The sequence below is a fragment of the Rattus rattus genome, chromosome 11, assembly GCF_011064425.1.
Source record: "Rattus rattus isolate New Zealand chromosome 11, Rrattus_CSIRO_v1, whole genome shotgun sequence".
Lineage (NCBI taxonomy): Eukaryota > Metazoa > Chordata > Mammalia > Rodentia > Muridae > Rattus > Rattus rattus.
The window spans coordinates 83,148,597-83,159,306 of NC_046164.1; the positions used below are offsets into that span (position 1 = coordinate 83,148,597).

Sequence of the window (10,710 nt, forward strand, 5' to 3'; positions counted from 1 at the left end):
GTAGGCAGGCAATCTCCAACTAACCATGATATGATTGATATTTGTACTTAGAAGCACATAAAAATTATATATAACCATTAGATTACTTTGGATTTTGAGTTTAATTTTATTGATTCTTTGAGAATTTTATACATGCATTTTATTCAAATTCATACCAACTAGGCAAAGATTTGAGCTTGATCTTCTGAGCTGGCAATGTGAGTGCAGTCCTCTGGTGAGATGCTGGGCAGCAGGACTGAGAGTCAAACCCCAGCCAATCACAGGAACACAAGGAAAACCAAGCAGCACTCTCTAGTTGCTGTACCTCTGATACAAGATACTAGGATTGGTATGCTAAATAAAATGTGCAGTTTTTATATTTTTGTATTTCCTTTGAGCTAAGTGTCTATAACTTCATCATCAGCTAAAGAGTACTTGTGGTTCTGTTCCATTCAAACTGAATGGAGCAGAAGGTTCTCAGTTGGTCAATAATTTTGCAAATACCAAATTTTCCCTCAACTCCAGTTCTATAATGCATATGTGATGTGCAATCACTTTGGTTTACTTCAGGCTCTTCAGACCAGGTGGGATGCTGACTCTGTACCCTGTTTTTCCAAATGCAAAGCCCAGGAAATACTTTGCAAATATGCTGGACATGTGGGATCCTCTTCACGTGGACATCTCTCCAGGTGGCCTTGATTTCTACAAACAACAGTTCTAAAAGGGGGTGGCATTTTTTTCTTTATATACATTTTGTTGCCTGTTTGAGAAGGATACATTTACTCACTACCACTTTGTATTAACAAATGCCTATATTTTAACTTTAGAAATACTAAAAACACAGTTTTCCCTTTTTCTTCCAACTTCATTTTGTAAAATTTCATTTTATAATTTGGTAACTTTAGATAAAGCTACACTTGAATCTTAATATTTTTAGGTCATTACAGATAATATCAAAGAAGTTAGGTGAACATTTTGATTAACATCACATAATTGGTGACCTGGTTAAAATTAAGGCAAGAAAATTAATTTTTGCAAATTAGACATAAAGTTATATGATTTCTTAATGTCATTAATTAAAACTCATTTAATCATTGTCAGCTTATTCATTGCTAAGATTGGGGCTTAAGTAATAATATAGCCACTTTTAGTGATTTCACTAATATTCAGTTTTAAAATTCTATATCTTAGGAGATATTACTGAATTTTATCCCGCAAGTGGTATTTTCACGAGAAAGTTATAGGACATATCTTATTTATTCAGATATCATTTGAACTTATAGAATACTTAAGCATATTGTCTTTCTTATTCAGACTCTGATTCTGACGAAACACACAGATTAGGAATTAATGGTAAATACAAATATATTACATAAAATCCTGGAGTGTTCAATCAAATTTCTGGCATGGTCTACAGAAGACCAGAGAGCTCCTTTTGGACTTCAGCCATTATGACCTCTTATGAAATTAGAGATCTCTAAAGACCTTCTCTAGAAATGAATTTATCATGTTCATAATGACTGAACACTTTAGAATTAATTACATCCCAAAGACTCAAATTCCTAACGTGTCTTAGCAGAAAGGTGATTTGAAGACTCCTTCACAGCATTATACATAAAAGCATGCCTAAAAGCTGAGCCACGATGAGTTGGTTGCAGTCGATTGGGGGAAAGGTTAATGTAAATATCAGTCTCTCGCAGCTTCCTCTGGAACTCCTGCTGTTAGGTCCAAACACAAAAGTGAGGAACATATATGATCGTATGATCTGCAAATAGGGATAATTTGATTTCTTCCTTTCATGTTTGTATTTCTTTCATTCTTCTCTTATATTGTTTTCATAGGTAAGACTTTTGGCATTATATTGAATAAAGATACAGGGACTGAGAACGCTCATTTCTGTGATATCTTTAAAGAAGCTACTCTCAGTTTTTCCTCATTTGCTATGATGTTACCTACTTCTTTGTCATCAATAACCTTTAACAGATTGAAGCATATTATTACTATATGTGGATTTTTATTAAGAAGGAATGTTAAACTGTAATAAATGAATTTTTCTGTATCTGCACAGAAATCCATATAGTTTCTGTGTAAATTTTATTTATTGTGAGATTTTCATTTGTTTGTCCAACAAGATCAAGCCTAGTAATCATAGACTGATGTCTTTGAAACAGTAAGTCAAAATAAAACTTTAATCCTTCTACTTGATACACTTATAGTACTTGTCATGGTAACAAAAAAACTGACTAGTATATAAAAACATCCTTCATTACTGTAAGCCTGCTACAAGTTGCATGAAATAAATAAAACTTTAAGTAGAGCATTGTTTGATTTCACCCAAAATATAAGCAGTAATTAATAAGTGATCAGGTTTATTTGAATGAAGACTAGAAATTTGAAAGATGATTCCTATATTAAAAAATCTTAACATTTTGAAAATTTCCATTGAGGAGATGTATGCAAGTTAAAGGATACATGAAATTATCCATTGCTGGGTCAGGGACAGCTAGGCACTCTGTCTATAATGACAAAGAGTTTATGAGAATGATGAACAATGTTTAGTTTAGCTTGAGGTCCACACCATGAGAGGGAACCCATGCCCTGCACTATCGGCATGACCAGGAACCAGTAACTAAATAGTCTAGAGACCTAGGGTAGAACCAAATACCATAAGCAAAGAACAAACAAAAAAAAGAAACTTCAAAAACTGAGACAATAAAAACTGTGCTGTGCCATGCCACGATTCCATGGAAGAGCAATAAGAAAAGTTGGACTTAGGTCATTATTGGTTCTTTTACTTGGGCTATAAAATTTAATTTGAAACAATGCCAATTGTCTGAGAGGTTCTTCAATCTTTCCTTGCAAAAATGAAGTCTGTTCCTATGTCTGTCAAGAAGAATGTTCATCATCCAGTAACTGTTCTTGTTGAATTCAACGTAACATAAATCATAGCTATTACTGAAGAGATAAACCTGTGTACTTAGTACACAGCTTTATTTACATAAATTTTATAATTTATATTTAAGAAGCTATGACTTATTATTTTAAGCAAATTATGCAGAAATGAATAATTGCCACTAGTGTTGCATACATACCATCCAAATGGTGAATTCTGACAAGAAGTAGTTTTTCTTTCCTTTTTTGACAGCTGTAAAAATAGACAAGTTTCTTGTTTTGTTTCATTTTAATTTTAAGTTACTCTGAGACACTGGAACAGCTGGATTATAGCTACTTCACATTCATGAAGCCTGTAATTTGCTCTATCACATGACATATTCTGACAAATTTATGAAATAAATGACACTACCGTAGTGTTGTAAATGAGAAAAAGCAAGAAAAGGATACTCAAATCAAGTGATCAGTAGCATATCAAAAATATAGGAAAAGGGAAAAATTGAACTTTTTGATCTGTGAATTCTAGTTTTTAATTCTGATCTACTCTGACTCCCATCTCCTCAGTGGGATCAGCCATTTGGTCAACACAGTTTTTTGAATCACTTTACTCTGAAGAACGTGTGGCTTTACTGAGAATTATATTTTACTGATTCAAAGAATTTAAGGTGAGTGAACCCTTTCTCAATGGCCTCATTTTAGAAACTGTGTAAAAGGTCAAAGTAAGAACTAACCCTAGAGTATACATAATAGTGAAAATGGGAAGTAATAAATTCCTAGGGTGGTGATACCCATTCTGTGAGTCTTTTTCTCTTATAGCAAGCTTCACTATTTACTGAGAAGCAGGGAGATGATTTAGCCTAAGGCACAAGACTGATTCCCTGGAATTTGATTTAAAGGCCTTAGAGAGGATAGAGGAATGGAGAGAGAGCTCAGTGCTGGACCATTTTCATCCCATGAACAGGAAGTGGCTTTGAACCTTGAATACTTGCCTATTATACCTAAGATTTTTGCCTTGATTTCAACCATGAGAAACTAACTACACACACACACACACACACACACACACACACACACACACACACACACACACACACACACCAAAGACCACCAAATAGAAGCTAGAAGTCTTTTCTTTGAGAGATATATGCTTGAATAAGTTTCTTGGACTGCCAACAGACATATTGTGTGATTTCTGGAAAAAGTCTCCTCCCTCCATCAGAAGAATATGGGAGACCAATCACTCAATAAAAAGATGACAAAAAGTCAGTGAAGACCAGATTACGGAGTGTTATTTCTAATGGTTTTTGTAACTAAGTACATGCTTGGTGTTTCAAGTAATTTTATTTCAAGCACTAGATTGTGGTGATATAACCCGATTCCTTTTTGCTTGTATATTGTGTGGATATGGATACCAATGTGAAAATAAGGCTGCAAAATTAGAGTGATATTTAATCATACTACCAAATACATAAAATTTGTTATTAGAAAACATGTTGCTAAGTACTCTAAAATGACAATGGCCATTTCAGAGGCTCTCTGTATACTGAGAAACAAAAATGCCCCCCATAAAACACAGAGATCTGCCAAGTTAACATTGCCTAAAGTTTAGATTATATATCACACACACACAAAAAACTACATTGGTACATACTTGGCAATAAGAAACATAAATTAAAATTTCCAGAATGCATTTTAGTAAAATTGGGTAATTTGTTCTTATGCACTTCATTTGTTTGTCTTATTCCAAATCATTTTCCTTTTCTTGTTTTAGATTGATGAGTACTGCTCAGAAAAATTGCTATGAATATGTTTATATAGATGCCTATGATTTTACCCAAAAGGAAACTGAGGAAGTAACTTCTCACCATACTAGGAAGTAAACACCAGCAGAACAAAGAAGAATGGCTCAAAGACAATGAAATATTCGATAGAAGCAGGAAGAAATGTGTAATATTAGAGAAAACTTAGCAGACACAGTTTCAGATGCTTACAGGAGAAACAAATGTAAAATTTTAGAGATAGTGATACTGAATATCCAAAGCTCTTGTATTAGTTTAAAATTTAAAAGTTTATAAAGCACGATGAAGGGGTGACCAGAGTACTGACCTTTAGAAACTGCTTCTCCTGAAAATCAGTGACTACTTACTTGGGTTCACAAATAACTAAAAGCAGATCAGATCACACCCTGAGTGGTTTAGTAAGCACAGGTTTTTATATTTTACCCCGAGTCCTCCTCTGCTTATACCTAGCTCCAAAGTGAAAACGGGTCCGTGAATCTTTTATTTGTGCTTCCTAGAGTAGGCACTGATTAAAGCTATATTCTTTACTTTTATTATTATTCACTTTTTAAAGAGGTTAAATTGTCAAAGTTCTTGGAAAAAGGCTTTTGCCATAAATTTTGGTATTTAAAGATGCTTGTTTGAGGGAAGAATTCACTGTTTATTTCTGGATGTCCTAGAACTTGCTTTTTAGACTAAGATAGCCTGAACTTGGCAACATCTACCTACCTCTCCCTCCCATGTGATAGGATTAAACAATGCACTTCCATGCCTTTCTGGTGTTTGGAGCTGAAAAACAAAAAGCAAAACAAAGACAAAAATAAATTTGTTGGTGTCATACATTTTAAAATGTAATATGGATTGGTAAAGGGAATAATTGGAGGACATAGTATTTTTAATGAGTAATATCAAGTTCCAACTTTGAGAAGGCTTTAAATAACCTTGGGGAAGAGACTTGGTAATGCTGATAGATTTTCTTGATTAGATTTGTTGAGTAGGAAAACATACCCATCTGAGCTTCACCATTCTCCAAGCTTGAGTCCTGTACTACAAAGGGAAGACAAAACTGGAAGAGCACAAATATTTATGTGCCTCTGCTTTCTGACTGTAGGTAAAATATGACCAAGTACATCTAGCTCTAGCGTCCATTAATTCTATGTCTTATATACTTGACCTGTTAGTCAACATAACACCCCCTTTCTTTTAGCATGTATTTTTTTAACCTTCTGACAGAAAAGTAACACATACAGACACACACACACACACACACACACACACACACACACACACACACACACGGGGACTGGGGTGGGGACTTCGTATCATAAGCAGGGTTTTTCTATGCTAACATGTTGTTCATAAGCATTTGAAAGTAATATGACCTATGTTCTTAGAAGAGCTAAAATTGTAGACATAGATAAAACAGTGAATATTAATGGAGCCATAGACAAATTGTTACACTCTCTCTGAAATTTTCTCTACCATGAGACTCTCCTTATATGTGAAGGTTTTTCTAGTCCAAAATTCCAAATTACTGTGCATTTTTCCCACCAAGTTAAAATGATCTGAGAATCATGCTCAGGGTTATTACTGTAATGATACCAATTCTGCAATAAATTTTGTGAATTAGTTTCTTTACTGTTATTATGGTAAAATTTTTACAAAAACATATTTAGAAAAAATGAGGTTTTATTTAGTACACAGTTTAAGGGTAAAGTTCATCATGACAATAGAAACACAGAGGAAGGAGCTTAAAGTAGCTGGTCCCAATTCATCTGCATAAAGAAAGCAGACAGTAGTGGATGCTATTGGTCACACAGCTTTATTCTTATGGAGCCATGACCTCTGTCTAGGTAATATTGCCATCCAAATGCAGGCTTGGTCTTCCTACATCAAAAGACATAATCAATATAATTTCTTATCAGGATGCCAACGGACAATTTTAATCTGAATAATGCATCAAAGGCATGTCCAGAAGTTTATCTTCTAGAAGATTACAGAACCTGTGAGGTTGATAATCAGTTTTAACCATTACAATAAATACATCCATTAGAAATATAAATTGTTAAGCCTTGAAGTTTAAATTAGATTTTCAGACACAGTGAATGATCAAATGAAATATAAAATGTTTTAAGGAATATAATGAAAATAAATACATATTGATCACAAAAAATAATGGAAAAATATTCACGGTAATTCAAATAACCATTGTCTATAAGATAAATTTGGGATTTTCTTAGAACAGAGAGAAATGTAGACATGTTTACAAATTTAATATTATTTATCAATACATATTAGCAGAAACAATAGTATGACAAAATGTCATAGTCACAATATTTAGTGAAATGAGCAAATAAAAATTATTCCACATTTTGGGGTTCTACTAATATAAATTTCAACTGCAGTTAAAGTGTAAGAAGCCAAAGTAAGCACTAACCTTGGAGTGTACATAGTAAGGAAACTGGGAAATAATAAATTCCTAGGGTGGTGATACCCATTCTGTGAGTCTTTTTCTCCATGTAATGTTTGTAACACAAATGAGTTGAATTTCTAATAATATTTCCAGTTTGCCTATGTGAATCTGATATATCAATAATATATTTTTTCAAGAACATGAGAGAATTTTAAGTAAATGAAAAAGTCATTAAATGATGCATATATTATTGTGAGGACTATGCTGTCTTAGCGTCAAATAATAAGTATTTAAATAAAATCCACTGTAAAAACTTCATAAATTATGAATAAAATATAACTGTTCAAGGTCAGAGGACTCTATCATACCAAACTGCATATAATCTTAAGAATTCTTGCCTAGTACAACTTGATGCTCATATCTGAGGCCATACTGTACAAACCCTTCACTACATCTTAATTCATAGAAAAATAACAGCAGTTATCTCTTTCCCTATCTGAACAAAAATCGTTTCAGTTATACCATTCATGAATCAGCAAAGTATACACACAAAAAAACTGAGTTTCTACCAATGCCTAGCTGTTGGAATCCTATGCACATCAGGATAACACTAAACAAAGATCTGTGTCTTGATTAGGATGTTAATATTGTTAACAGACACCATGACCCAGGCAAGTCTTATAAAGACACCATTTAATTGGGGCTGACTTACAGGTTCAGAAGTTTGGTCCATTATCATCAAAGTGGGAACATCGCAGCATTCAGGTAGGCATGGTACAGGAGGAGCTGAGAGTTCTACATCTTCATCTGAAGGCTGCTAGCAGAATACTGACTTGTAGGATGAGTGTCTTAAAGCCCACATTCACAGTGACACATCCTGTCCAACAAAGCCACACCTACTACAACAGATCCATACCGTCTAATGATGCAATTCCCTGGGCTGAGCATACACGAACAATCACATTCCACTCTGTGGCCTCCATAGGCTTGTTCAATCATCTGAATAATATTAACATAGAATAATGCAAGATAAATTTGTCCAACTTCAAAAGCCTCCATACTCTATAGCTGTCTCAAAAATGTTAAAAGCCCAAAGCTCAAAGCCTCTTCTGACATTCAGCCAACTAGGTTTCACCAATAGCCTCTCATACACTCTCTTTCTGGCATCAAACCTCAACTCCCTTGAATGACCTCTTCAGTCCTGGGCCATCAACTACAACTGAGGTCAAACCTATACCAATAGTCTTAAATGGCCTCTCTAAGTGCCAAGCCTCAGCTGCTCTTCATGACTCATTCATGCCTTAAAAACCAGTACCACCTGGGTGTCTCTTAAACATTAACAAATACAGCTGTAGCACGAGGTACAGCCTTTGCTATCTCTGGAACACAGCTTCTTTGTGCTCTCAAAAAGCACTTCACAGACAATTTCACCTCAGTGATGCTGGTTTTTTTTTTTTAATCACCACTAATTTCTTAGCTCCAGTTAACCAGCATCAATTGTACCTGTAATCCCTTTTCCTCTCTCTCTCTCTCTCTCTCTCTCTCTCTCTCTCTCTCTCTCTCTCTCTCTCTCTCTCTCTCTAAGTGTAAGATCTGTATGACAAGAACTTTAAGTCTCTGAAGAAAGAAATTGAGGAAGATCTCAGAAGATGGAAAGATCTTCCATGCTCATGGATTGGCAGGATAAATATAGTAAAGATGGCCATTCTGCCAAAAGCAATCTACAGATTCAATGCAATCCCCATCAAAATTACAACTCAATTCTTTATAGAGATAGAAAGAGCAATTAGCAAATTCATTTGGAATAACAAAAAACCCAGGATAGCAAAAACTATACTCAACAATAAAAGAACTTCTGGGGGAATCACCATCCCTGACTTCAAGCAGTATTACAGAGCAATAGTCATAAAAACTGTATGGTATTGGTACAGAGACAGACAGGTAGATCAGTGGAACAGAATTGAAGATCCAGAAATGAACCCACACACCTATAGTCACTTGATCTTTGACAAGGAGCTAAAACCATCCAATGAAAGAAAAATAGCATTTTCAACAAATGGTACTGGTTCAACTGGAGGTCAGCATGTGGAAGAATGCAAATAGATCCATCCTTATCACCATGTACAAAGCTTAAGTCCAAGTGGATCAAGGGCCTCCACATCAAACCAGGTACACTCAAACTAGTAGACTAAAATGTGGGGACGAGTCTCAAACACATAAGCACTGGGGAAAATTTCCTGAACAAAACACCAATGGCTCATGCTCGAAGATCAAGAATTGACAAATGGGACCTCATAAAACTGCAAAGATTTTGTAAAGCAAAAGTCACTGTCATTAGGACAAAATGGCAACCAACAGATTGGGAAAAGATCTTTGCCATGAGCAGCCCATCACGCAAATCAAATACAACCATAAAGGAGACATCCTCTTCACTGTGGCCAAAGACCCTATTGTCAATGTGTTGTACTCTGTCAATGGCAAGATGCTAGGCACCTACATGGGCCATAATGGAGCTGTGTGGTGTGTGGAAGCTGACAAGGACACCAAGCATGTCCTTTTTGGCTCAGCTGACAACAGCTGTCATCTCTGGGACTGTAAAACAGGGAAGCAGCTGACTCTACTCAAGACCAGCTCAGCCATCCAGACCTGTGGCTTTGAATTTCAGGGCAACATCATCGTGTTCTCCACAGAAAGGGTATCAGATAGGGTATCAGTGTTTTTGTGAGATTCTTTGATCTGTGGTATCTAAGCCAGATTAACAGAAATGAGTCCTACCCGAAAATCCCTTGTAATGATTCCAAGATCACCAGTGACATTTGGGGTCTCCTGGGAGAGTGCATCATCGAAGGCCATGAGAGCAGAGAGCTCACCCAGTATAGCACCAAGTCTGGAGAGGTGTTGGTGAATGTTAAGGAGTACCCTCTTCAGATCAATGATATCCAATTGTCTAGAGACATGACCATGTTTGACACTGCATCTAAGGACATTATAGTTAAGGTCTTCGATTCCACAAGTTTTGAACATCAGAAGACTGTCTGAGCTCTGACTAAGTGGTCCTGGAAGGTGGTCAGGAAGCCATGAATGTAACTCAAACCAGGATTGGCAAGCTTGAGGCCAGGTTCTTCCATTAGGCAGTTCAGGAAAAGGTTGGAATTGTCAAGGGCAAATTTGGACCTATCAACAGCATCACCTTCCATCTTGATGGCAAGAGCTACAGCAGCAGTGATAAAGACAGTTATGTCTGCATCCCACTACTTCGACCCATGGTACTCTGAGCTTGAGTTTGAGGCCTAAGGAGCTGGATCTCCCCACACAATAGGGAAACTGCTCACCGAAAGTTTTAGACACTGAGAAATAAATTAGTTTCTTAAAAATAAAATAAAGAAAATATAGTCAATAGAACTCACAAAAATCATCAACAGCACAGTAATGGTCAGCAATGAAAATAACTTCATGGAACAACATGATAGCAATAAATTATTGATTAAAATTCAACAAAACACACTAGGTTAATAAACAGAGAATAGTTAAGATAATTAAAATTTGTATTTAATAAAAAGAGAGAAACACTGAATATATAACCAACTGAAATATACCTGGAGATAAAAATTAATTGTGTCATAAAAATCTCAATGGAAAGCCTCACTA

At 35.5% G+C, this 10,710-nt stretch overlaps 1 pseudogene; it reads left to right on the top strand.

The window, feature by feature from the left end:
• LOC116912042 overlaps positions 1 to 10,356 on the top strand; it is a 143,478-nt pseudogene extending 133,122 nt beyond the window's left edge.
• The last annotated feature ends 354 nt before the right edge of the window (positions 10,357 to 10,710 follow it).